Consider the following 11,748-nt stretch of genomic DNA (forward strand, 5'->3'; position numbering starts at 1 on the left):
TACATAGAGTATTTGTTATATACTTGGTACCTAGAATATGTGTATTGTTTGATATTTCCACATTGGCAGCAGAAGAACACCTCGCGAACGATCCATTTGTAATTTATACTTCAATATATTATAGAAATGTGTTGGGCGAAAGTGGATATATAATATTTATTGCAAAAGCTTTGAAATAAAGAAAATACATTGAGGTTTATACAAGGTAAATTTAATAAATGTAGTTACACAGTTTCTTTTGACACGGAAAGTGTTGGTGTTATTTGTAGTGTTAAAATATTCCCAACTCATGTTAAATTTACTAAATAGAAAGACCTTTTTAAATACGTAAGATACACAACTTAGGATTTTCCAAATTTACCTATAACAACCCTGTCGCGCAATAACGTCGCGGTGTGAGCACTGTGCTCTGAAGGTAACATCCAGGCGACCCGACAAATGAGGGAAATCCTCACAGTTGGTGAGGATTAGCCTTAAGCTGGTCGTGTGCGCATCACACTATGCGCACACTTTTACGTACTGTATAACATGTGATTTGTTTGATAGTTTCTTTGTTTGATCGAATGTGACAACCTGATATAAGAATATCCATATTGTTTGATAATTTTAAAGTTTTTACCAAGCATGCCTTGAATGTTTAATATGTGACATGAGTAAATAGAGACAACGACAACTTATACATATTGGAACGGTTCATTTGACCCACAATAACAATACATGGAGATTATAATACTCGTATAGCTAATACTTACATAAACCTTAGGTCTATTGAATTTGAAATTAGTAGTTAAAAAAAACTTTGGGAAAAAAAGAAAAAATTGCTTCTAAGCTTTATGCTACGTTAGCGACACCTAGTGATATAAAAGTTGAACAACTAAAGCATGGAACGGTTGATTGGTGATTGGTGTTCCCACACCCACATACATAACATTGAAGTTTGTAGTTTATTCACTATGCAAATCTTATATTCGTTAAGTACTATGGAGATATTGTTCATACCCACTCTAATTAATACTAAACTTGAACTAGATTATCCATATTAAATAATTGCATCGGTTTGGTCGAATCACCTTTATTCGGTTAGAACATTGTATCTCAAACAAACATACTCGTATTATTAGTTTTACAGAATTATGACATACGTAACAATGCAATAGTTGGATTACTTCAATTTAAATATTTTGCAATTACATTTTAAATATATTTTCATTGAACATAAACTGAAGTTTTTGAAAATAAACATGAGTACTTTTAGACATTAGAAATTAGAGATTGCCATTTTTATATATTGTTTGAGTGATTTATAAAAATGGTTAATCTACGCGTTGTTAAATAATAATTAATGAATAAATAATATTGTACCACTTAAATTTAGTCTATTTATTTATCCGTCCCTATCCTAATGACAGTATAAAAATATAAACATAACCTTTTACTTTCAGATTCTTTTCCACATTTTCACCTATTTCCAGTTTTCCCATAAAGTTCCTTGACTCTCCCGAATATTCCTTCAAGAACGGAAGATACTCTGTCAATGACAGAATCCAAAAGGTTTTCCTCTGATTTCCTTTCTTCGGCTGTTGGTAATTTCTCCCTTCGATTCCTGTCTACTTTATTTACTTTTAATATGGCAGCGTCACATTTATTTTCTTTGGGAGCATCTTCGAAAATTAGTTTGTGTATTTGATTGTCCAATAGTTTTGCGACCTTTGCTATTTTCGAATCGAAAGAAGGGCTATCGACTTCATTTTGCGAAACTTGAGGCTCATTTGTAAAATTTTCAGAAATCAAAGATAATTTTTCACCGCTTGATTTATTTTCAAGTTGAATTTTTATATTATTTTTATTGAAGAGATCATCTTTGATCTCATTTTCAGCACTAATTCCATAGCCATGGTAAACTTCTTCATCTAATTTGTCATTGATAATATTTTTGTTAAAGTCGTCTTCAGTTGCTATAAAACGTTTTACTCTATTGTTAGAGATAGTAAAATCGGTTCCTGTTTTCGTCAAATCTACCGTTATCTCTTTGTTTCGACTGAGAGTTTTGTCTAGGCATTGTTTCTTTGTCGATTTACCCATGGCTCCAAAAAATTTCTTCCTTTTATTCTTTGTCATAGCTTTGACCTTCTTCAATGAAGCGTTCGGTTTATCCGTGTTCTTCTCGATGGCTTCAATCCTTTCGTCTTTTAAAGACCTTTTGACTAACTTGTGTTTTTGTAAATCGACATTCATCAGAGTATTTGCTCTTATCTGGGCTACTCTGGATTGAATTTTGTGTCGTAACTCTTGCATTTTCAAGCGAGTTTTTGCCAAATATGCTGCCTGTTGATGATTATTACGTGCCACTCCTAGGGGCAGAATTCCTAAAGAAGATCCTATCATCTCCTCAGTAGTTCGGCTTTCTTGAACTGCGTTATCTTCGTCAAGTGGATTTACCTCTTTCAAAAGGTTCTTTGCACGTCCAACCAAATCGTCCAACGATGGTATACTTTGAGCGATTTTATTTTCTGATATTTTTGGTAGATTCGATGTAATTCTACTCAGGTCCAATTTTGGTATCTTAAGCGTTGGTAATGTGGGAGAATTTTCTGGTAGTTCATCTCCAACTTTTGGATCTTTAGGAGATTCATTAGTTGCTTCTGGCTCTGTTGTATTTTCCGAAACTTCCATGGTCTCATCAGGTTGTACTGGTAAGTCTGATCCTACAAGAGGTGAGTCATTAAGATCTATACTGATCATGGCTAAGTTTGCTTTTGGATCTCTAACAATTTTTGCTACAATATTTCTGTTGAAATTATCGTCGAAAAATAGTTGTTTGATTCGATCACCTGTTAACTCTTCTTTTTCCTGCAATTTAACCTGTTTAAAAACGATTAACCCGTCGACGCTATTATCGTCAGAATATCTTCTGGGTATTCTTTTCAAAGTATCCATACCCCGTCTGACGGCGTCTGAAACCTTCACTATACTAGAGAGGGGTTGGAGAATTTCACTTTCAACTCCGAGAAACTCTTCTTGCAATTCCATTAACGATGACAGTTGACTGATGAGAGTTACAAGGTCTTCCATGTTATCCATCTCATTAGATCTCACAAAAACAGGCGATTTCATTTCATCTGCTTCCAAGTCTTTTAGATCCATTCCAGCTGGAATATCCACAAAATGTTTATCTATGTCTATGTTCTCACTGACAATGTTGACGGGTTCAAAATCAATGTTCTTGGAAATGATTGAGGACTCCAGGAGGTCATCTTTTTTCGACAAATCACTCGTATGTTTACTGATAATTTCATCGGTCTCTGTTAACTGCCTCGCATTGATACTTTCTGAATCACCATGTTTGCCTTTTAAACTACTTGTGACTGACGGATCAGAAGGAAAAGCATCACCCCAAGATGAATTATCCAACATGGGGTCAACAGGAAGTAGATCAACTTTTTCGTCTTGGTCTGTGATTTCTGGCAAATCCCTGACAAAAACTCCTGGGGAGATTTCCACGACAGTGTTATCAGAAGGCGTTAAATGATTTTTTTCTCCTTTGACCTCTCTTTTCACTCTATTTACGACGTAAATATGATCGTCTTTATCGATCGAATCATTGTCAAAATAACAAGCTTGCACATCGGTGTTGGTAATAACCCAGAATCCAACAGACTTTGGTGGCAGGGAAATATACAGTGTGTCAAAGGGTTTCATTTCATTATACAACGGAACCATGTACTCTTCATCCAATTTCTGCTTACCATTGATGATGATGTCACTGTAACAAAGTAAATGAAAATAATAAGGTACTGATAAAGTTCATATAATTTTTTTATGAGAATACAGCACAGTAGGCCCTATTTCTACCAACATTCTGGAGCCAGTGAGACTATGGCATCCCCAATTGGAGTATGTTGTGAGGCAGAAGAATTTTTGTAGGGGAAGGATATTGGGAAGAAAAAGGTAAGGAAGTACCTGGCTATTTAGATGTGGTCACCAAACATAGCTAAAGCTATTTCAAGTAACTTTATTAAAATTTCTGAATGATGTTCTCACACTAGGGCGATAAGTATACAGTATACAATATTTTTTTATGAATAAATTGTGAAATAACACAAATAAAATTTCCTTGCGCACGCTAACCTAAGTTTATAAACCCGCGACCTATTGATCAGATTGCTAGTCGAGAGCCTTACCCCTTGACTACGGAGGCCGTAACTGGTCTCTGGAACGGTCTTAGATTTGAAATATTTGTTTTTAATGAACCATTAAACAATATAGAATTAACATAAATACATAACCTATAATTCGTTCACAGCCGCTGGTATTGCAAAATAAAAATTGGTAACACTTTTTGCGCGTCTCCTGACTTCCGAGCACTATTCCTATTCTTGTAGGGATTACAAATAATTAATTGACATTTTTTTAAAGTTATATGGAAGATAGAAAGCAAACGGTAAAACTCAACACTCAATTCGGGGTGCCCCAAGGAAGTATTTTGGGTCCAATCCTATTCTTAATTTACATTAATGACCTTTGCCACATAGAATGTGAAGGCGAAATCATAATTTTTGCGGATGATTCAGTTCTTATAATAAATGGGAAAAATTGGGCAGAAACATTTAAGAAATCAGAAGACACACTAAACAGAATCAATAAATGGCTACACTACCACTCACTTACACTCAATGCTAATAAAACCAAATTCAACTATCAAAATAAAATTAAAATACATCACGTAATTGGGCATTGTAATAGTTGTCCCTAATTGGAAAAAATTGACCATGAAACTTATCTAGATGTATAAAAATTGATCAACGTTTTGATCAAAATTTATAAAACTTAGTTATTTCTTTAAAACTATCATGAATGACCTAAGTAAAAACGATTTAATAAAGATTGGCTACATGGCTCCTAGGTAATCGCTCTTAGAATACGGTATTGTTGGATGGGGAAGTGAAAATGACAATATCCTAAAATCTCTCATTAAAACCCAAAAAGCCATGGTGAAAATTATTCTGAAAATCCCTGTAAGAACTAGCAATTACGAAATCTTCAACAAACTTAACATCGTGACACTTAAACAACTCTATTCTAAAACAATACTCCTTTACATTCATATATACCAAACACAATAAATAACAAGTAACACATATTAGAAACACTAGATCTTAGTCAAAAACATATACAAAAAGCCCCTACAAATACAATATTTAGGCAAAAAGCTTCCTATACTGTGATACTAAACTCTACAACAAAATCTCACTCTCGTTCAAAACTCACAACTGTGTTTGAATATTTAAATCTCAAATAAAAAGCTGGATTCAAAACATAGGGAGATTAGAAATAGACTATACAATATATTTATAATTACTTTATATTATCCATACTACTAAATTTTAAAAAGATGTAAATGAAATCCTCAGCACGGGAAATCCCAGTGAGGATATCATTATTTCTAATTGTTACAAAAAAAACAGTTATAATAATAAGTATTATTAAATTGAAACGCTGGTAGAACCAGAACACACTTCGCACCAGACTGCTGTGCTCTAAAAACTTCTTACATCCGTCGATCTTTGGATTCTAATAAACGGAATGTCTTTCTCTGCACAGAATCGAGAATTTTTACAGGTGAAATCTAGAACAGAAGTGGCGGCGACACTCAACAGTCATTCAACGAATCCAAGCATATAAAATTACTTACTCGTCTTCGTTTTCTTGTAGAATAAACTGCACAATCTCTCCACCGTCGTTGTTAGATATTTGCACATGGAGGTTGGCTGGCATCGGTCCCGAGTTGGCGGCAAACAGGGTGACCGCCCCCGATACAGGCCCACTGGGCAGCTTGGCGCAGTGTCCAAACACGGGCACCTGGGCGGACCCTTGGGAGACCTCTAGAACTTGTTGACCTACCAGGATCTTGTGAAGCAGGGACACGTAGTAACTCTGAAATTTAAGCCATTGAATAGTTATGCTACCGCTTAAGAACTATTTAGAAAGCGAGAGAAATTAGATCGATATTAAGAATCAAAGATTCGCATTGCGATGTCTATTAGGAGCGCTGTTCTGTAATTCTTCTTCTGCTTTCAATTACATCAAAGATTGGGAAACGCCCTACGGGCAACTCGGAACCCGGAAAATTATGTGGACTTCACTCGTTCTGAAGCCATTAAGTTCAGAGTCTTCCTCTGTCATTAAGATGAAGAATTCTAAAGTCGTGACTATAGCTAACTTTATACATTAAAATGATTCGTTGCTGCGTTTTACTTCTATATATGTCGTGGAAAACTGGATACTAAACCATACATGTTAGCATGAAAGACATAGGCCTTTAAAATACGAACTATGTTGTAGGTGCATCGTCCACATATCCTGGACCGGTAGGTATAGATAGCTAACAAATTTAGAAAAATGAAAGACAAAGACCGAATATCTAAAACAAGTTTGTTCTTGGAAGGTTTTTTTTTTTTACTTTAACTCTATCATTTTTGGGGATGCTGTGTACAGGGTCTTTTGAAGAGAAAGTTCTGGGTAGGGGTTGGTAGGAATCTGGAGGTCAGTGTGTTCAGTATTGACGGACATATAAATCCATCCCTCTCACTGCAGTGTTAGGCGATGAGTCGTTAGAGGCCGGCTGAAGAGGTCAAACGGTCTCCCTCAACCAGCTTTTCACGCAACTGGTGAACAAAGACATCTGCCACCAAGACTTAAACCTTACCCCGTGAACCCAGGCACCCCTGCTAAGGTCACCAAACTTAGCAAGCCATTTGACGTGACCTTTAGTAGTGGTGTTGGTTATCTAATTAACGGTACTCGAACCCGCCTCCAAAATTGCTCGACGATTGCTCCATGGCAACAAAAACCCTTTGACTTTAAAATTTATAGTATTTAGTACTGCCCTAAACACAGCATCAATAAATATTTGAAATATCTCACCATTGTCGGTATCTTCAACTCGTTCTTCTCCATCTCCTTGAAGAGGACGGAATACCCATTCCTAGCCGTCTCTCCCAGTGCTCGGACCCAGGAGATAGCCTTGTCCTTCACTTCCAAACCTTCAGTCTCTCCTACCGTCTTCCATAGCTGGATTCCTCGATCCGTCAAATGGGCTTTTACGGGTTCTTTGTTAGTCTCGTCGATGAACTCCATGGTGTCAAAATCGTGTGTTCTATATATATAACCAAAATATATTTTAAGTTTATTCATTATTGTTATTGAATTTTGCATCGAATTGGAGTTACAGTCATCAGTATTGAAAATGATTACAAGATCTTTAAGTAAATATAAGAAGAAGATGGAAATACACCATTTGGGATCTAATAAAAAGAGTTAAGTATTGGGTACAAAATACAAATACCAAAATCTGCGTGATATTATAATGCGAGAAATTCATAAAAATTGCCGATTCGCCCTTTCTAGAAAATATCGATGACAAAATATAGGTCTTTCAGTGGATAGGTCTTTTGATCCCCTGCTTAATGCGTGCTTCGTCCTTTGACCGTCTCGATTTAAGGAGGGTTTCGCGGTTCAGTGGGTAACCGCCAGTACTGTCACTGTGAACTATCTTTAGATATGTTTCACAGAAAAGGTATTTTTGTCCGAAACTCATTTCTTCTTCACCGCTTACCTTCAACACTATTGGGTCTGTCGCATACCTCCAACGAATACCTAGTAATATATAAAATATGTATGTCATCTCATCTTTTGCGTCCCTGTCCTGCCTCTCCTCGCACATCATTTGAAGTTTCTTTTCCTCATCCCATTCTAGTCGAGGGAAGCTTTCGCCTCATCAAGGTGCCTGTCTTGCGTTACCTCAGAAGTATAATATAGCATTCCCAGCCTCTCCTCGCACAGCATCTGAAGTCTTTCTATTTTAAGTAAATAGTCAGATATATTTTACTTACGGGTCAAAAGTGAGAGCGTCTAGAACGCCCTTGTCGAAGAAGAGGTCCGTGTTCCCCGGGTCGAGGCAGCCGTTAAGGTCACCCGAGGCGAGTCTCCATGGCTCGCTGCGGTTCACATTGAACACTTCCATCATCAGCCGGAATGTCTTCAGCATGTTGAGGTACTGACCAGGGGAGTGATTGATACAACCTGCGGAAAATATTTACAATCAATGATAATAACTATATAACACTGCAGTTCATAAAAAAAAAGTGGGTGTGTCAAGCCTACGCAAGACAGAAGTGAAACTTCTAGTATTCCTCTCTCTCTATTTTCATTTCATCATCTCTATTTTCTCTCTTAGGTTAGTTTGAAAATTAGAGGTTAAATAATTCAACGACGAAGCATGGATTTGCTTTTTCTAATATTTTCTTATAGATGAATGACGTTCGATTAATGTATAGTTCCAAAAATTTTCAATTTATTCACAAGTATACAATATTACATAAATAACAATATTACAATTAAAAATTACAAAGAAATTACAATGACAATTTACCAATCATGTGCCATTTTCATTGTCAATTTCATGAATATCATTTCCTAATGTCGTGATAATTGGGTTATGGTAACTAAAGTGCGAGATATATACATGAGCACTTAAATCCTTAATGAATCGTGCAAAAACTGCATCGATTGTTGTCCCGTGTCGGGAGAGAACGTTCGTGAGCGGCTCCCCCACCTCAACAAGCGCATATGGTGAGAGAGGGACAGTGAACGGTGAGCGGTGGTGGGGGTACCCGCATTTTCGTGTCGATCCTGACTCGGTTTTACTCCGTCCCCGAAAATTCATTACGCGCCTAAAGAAGTTTCACTTCAAAAACTGAAAACTATTAGACTTACATAAAACCAACGGTTCGTTTGGCGGAATGTCAAGTGGGAATGCTGTATTTGTTCTTCTGGTAAGTGGCACATCAATGGAAGGTGCAAAAAAAGACTTGTGTTATTTATTGATTCGGTAACGGTGCATGGCTTATAGATACGCCAAACGCCCAAAAATTAACCACATTGGACGTTTTATTATATTAGTATGAGTTGTTTTTACGACTCATTCCTCACTGGGCCTCACTGGGTGCTTTACCTGTGCTGAAGCCTGCATTTTACAATTTAATAATATTTACTAAAGTGGTAAAATAAGATGGTAAAATGATGGGGTAAAATAAGATTTTTAGGTCAATAGGTACTTACTTTAGAAGTCTATGTATCTAGATATGATTTGAGATTTCACGGCCAAAAGTACTATCGTGATTTATTTTTGGCCAAAAAAAGCATCTACCAAATATAACGCACCTTATTACTTTTAGGTGCACGTATGCACCTAAAAGTTACATTAATAAAAAATAAAAATTAAACAAACATCTGTTTATTTGTCGTTAGTAAAAAAAATTTACAAAACTGAATAGATTTTCGGCGTAACACGCCGATTTGCGTTTCTTCCATGCCAACGTTTCATACAGCCTTGCACTCCACCATCGGAGCATCGGTGTAGATTGTGATGAAATTTATTGCCATCATTAAACCTGTGTGGTTTTTGGCCGCCAGTTTTGGAATAACCATAATAATAATGATTGGATCACTTCTACAGCGCCGTTTTCGTGAGAAAATCACCTTAAGGGCGCTTAAAATTCATCCAAATGTTTTCTTAAATAATTGTAAATTTACTTTATGGCGTCATTTTAATTTAAAGAAAATAAATCACTCCTTAATCAAAATAATCGAAAAATCAATGGTTTCTTCGTTAGGATGAACAGATTCAAATATATGTATAGGCATCTTTAAACATATTGATTACTATGTTTTTGAAACATGTATATTATTTTGGTTAAATAGTGGTGTATACAAATAATTTATTTTCTTTAAAATAAAAATTGATGATGTGTTCAAAAATGATCTCATCGACGTTTCAGACAGCCTTGCAGTGTCCATTATCAGGGCGGATGTGTAGATTATTATGCACTTTTTATCATAATGCGGTCGAATACTATTTGGTGCAGTCTCCAAAAAAATGATTTGATAAAGTTAATTGAAAAACATCGATTGTTCAAAGAATTACCTTCCCCAAGCTGCCAAACACATCCCCCTAGTCCAAATTTCTCGGTTTCAGCCATCACTTTCACCACAGTCTTAGAGTTCAAGAAGCCGCTGGCCTCATCCTGAACAAGGATGAAGGGCGTGAACCTGGACCTCTTCATCCAGTCCAGTAAATTCTTCAGGTGGTCGAGGTTGAGGGCGTCCCTTGACGTAGCGTTTAGGTGGATTTCCTCGGATAGGGGAGAAGGAACAGTGATCTTCATGTAAGACGGGTAGAGGAATTTCTCCATGCAGAGACATTCACTGAAATTTCATATTACATTATTGTTGTTAGGGGTGTAACTTCAGGAGATGGTATTTTTTTATATCTGGTAAAAGCGCCGATTCATATGAAAATAATATAATACAATTTTTTTGTTTGAAGGCGAAGCAAAATCGTTTCTTTTTGGATTGAAAATTTGATCGCTTTGAAATGTTTTGGATGCCTTACTTTAGTATTGTAAAACACATTTTGGCCTCTAAAATTATATTTTTAAAAAATAATGTATTTTTATAAGCCTGGAAAAAATAATGTATCTCCTACCTTCAAATCCATTTTCGGTTTCGGTTATGGTTGTATAATCTGGCGAATTAAGTTCTTTGTGAAATGAAATAATAAAATAAAATCATAAAATATTTAAATATTTGTGAGAAGCTAAAAGTCTTGCAGTTTTTCGTGGGCTATGTATCAATATCGTGAAGTCCAAATAAGAGTACACAGATAGTAGAATTTTATTGTAGTAGTTTTAGAATAGATATACACTAGATATAAAAAGTAAAGTTTTAAAGCTAAATAAAATATTCTTAAAACAAAAAAAAACTAATACTAATGGAGCTTTTTTTATGTCTGAACATGACCTTCTCACTCACACACACTTGACTCACGCAACTTTTTGAAGTTGAACACACTAAAGGCTTTATGAGAATGAAGATAATTATTGAGATGAATTGATAAGTGCCATCCCCAATGCGACAATGTCCCAGTTTTTTTTAAATAGTTCAGATACCTGAAGTTGAATCAGGAGACATCTCCAAACCCCATGACAACCAATCTGAACTTCTTTGAATGTATTGGGCTACTTTCAAAGGAATGAGGTGAGACGTGAGAGATAATGGGCCTATGACCTGTGATAATGTAGACTGTCCCCAAACTATCAATAATCATTAGAACCTACCTTTTATTATTGATATAGTAAGCGCATGGTAAATGGGATGTATATAGTTAAATTAGATACGCACCTGCTAAATTTGTCGTCTTCACCCTTGAACAGGCTGGGGCTTACACTAAAACTTAAATATTTGTCACTGACGATATTCACCACTTTATTTTTAACTATGTCCACCGACACATGTTCACCAATAGCAACCCCTAAAAAGGAGAGCCCCACAAATAGAGGTAAATACATTTTGATAAAATTACAATTATTATTTCGACACTTATACTTGCACCCAATAGAAGTCTTCATAGAACTAACCGATTAAATTCAATAATCGTCTTATATACCCTTTTTTCGGAGTTTTTTGGAGTCAGTGCAATAATTATTATCAACCTCAGTCAGCATATTTCGGTGTTTTGTTGTTTTTAATTTTGTTAAAATAATGTTGACACACTTTGACCTGAATCTAGATTTCCTGGAAACACTTTGTTTGCGGAAATATTGTTTTTTAATGGGGTGGTCAAAAATAATAAGTTCAAGAAATAATGTGCAATAGTAACAAAATACTTATTAGAATGGTGTTTGATAT

Source organism: Hesperophylax consimilis, chromosome 25 (genome assembly GCF_061612785.1).
Source record: "Hesperophylax consimilis isolate HC1 chromosome 25, BYU_Hcon_1.0, whole genome shotgun sequence".
NCBI lineage: Eukaryota > Metazoa > Arthropoda > Insecta > Trichoptera > Limnephilidae > Hesperophylax > Hesperophylax consimilis.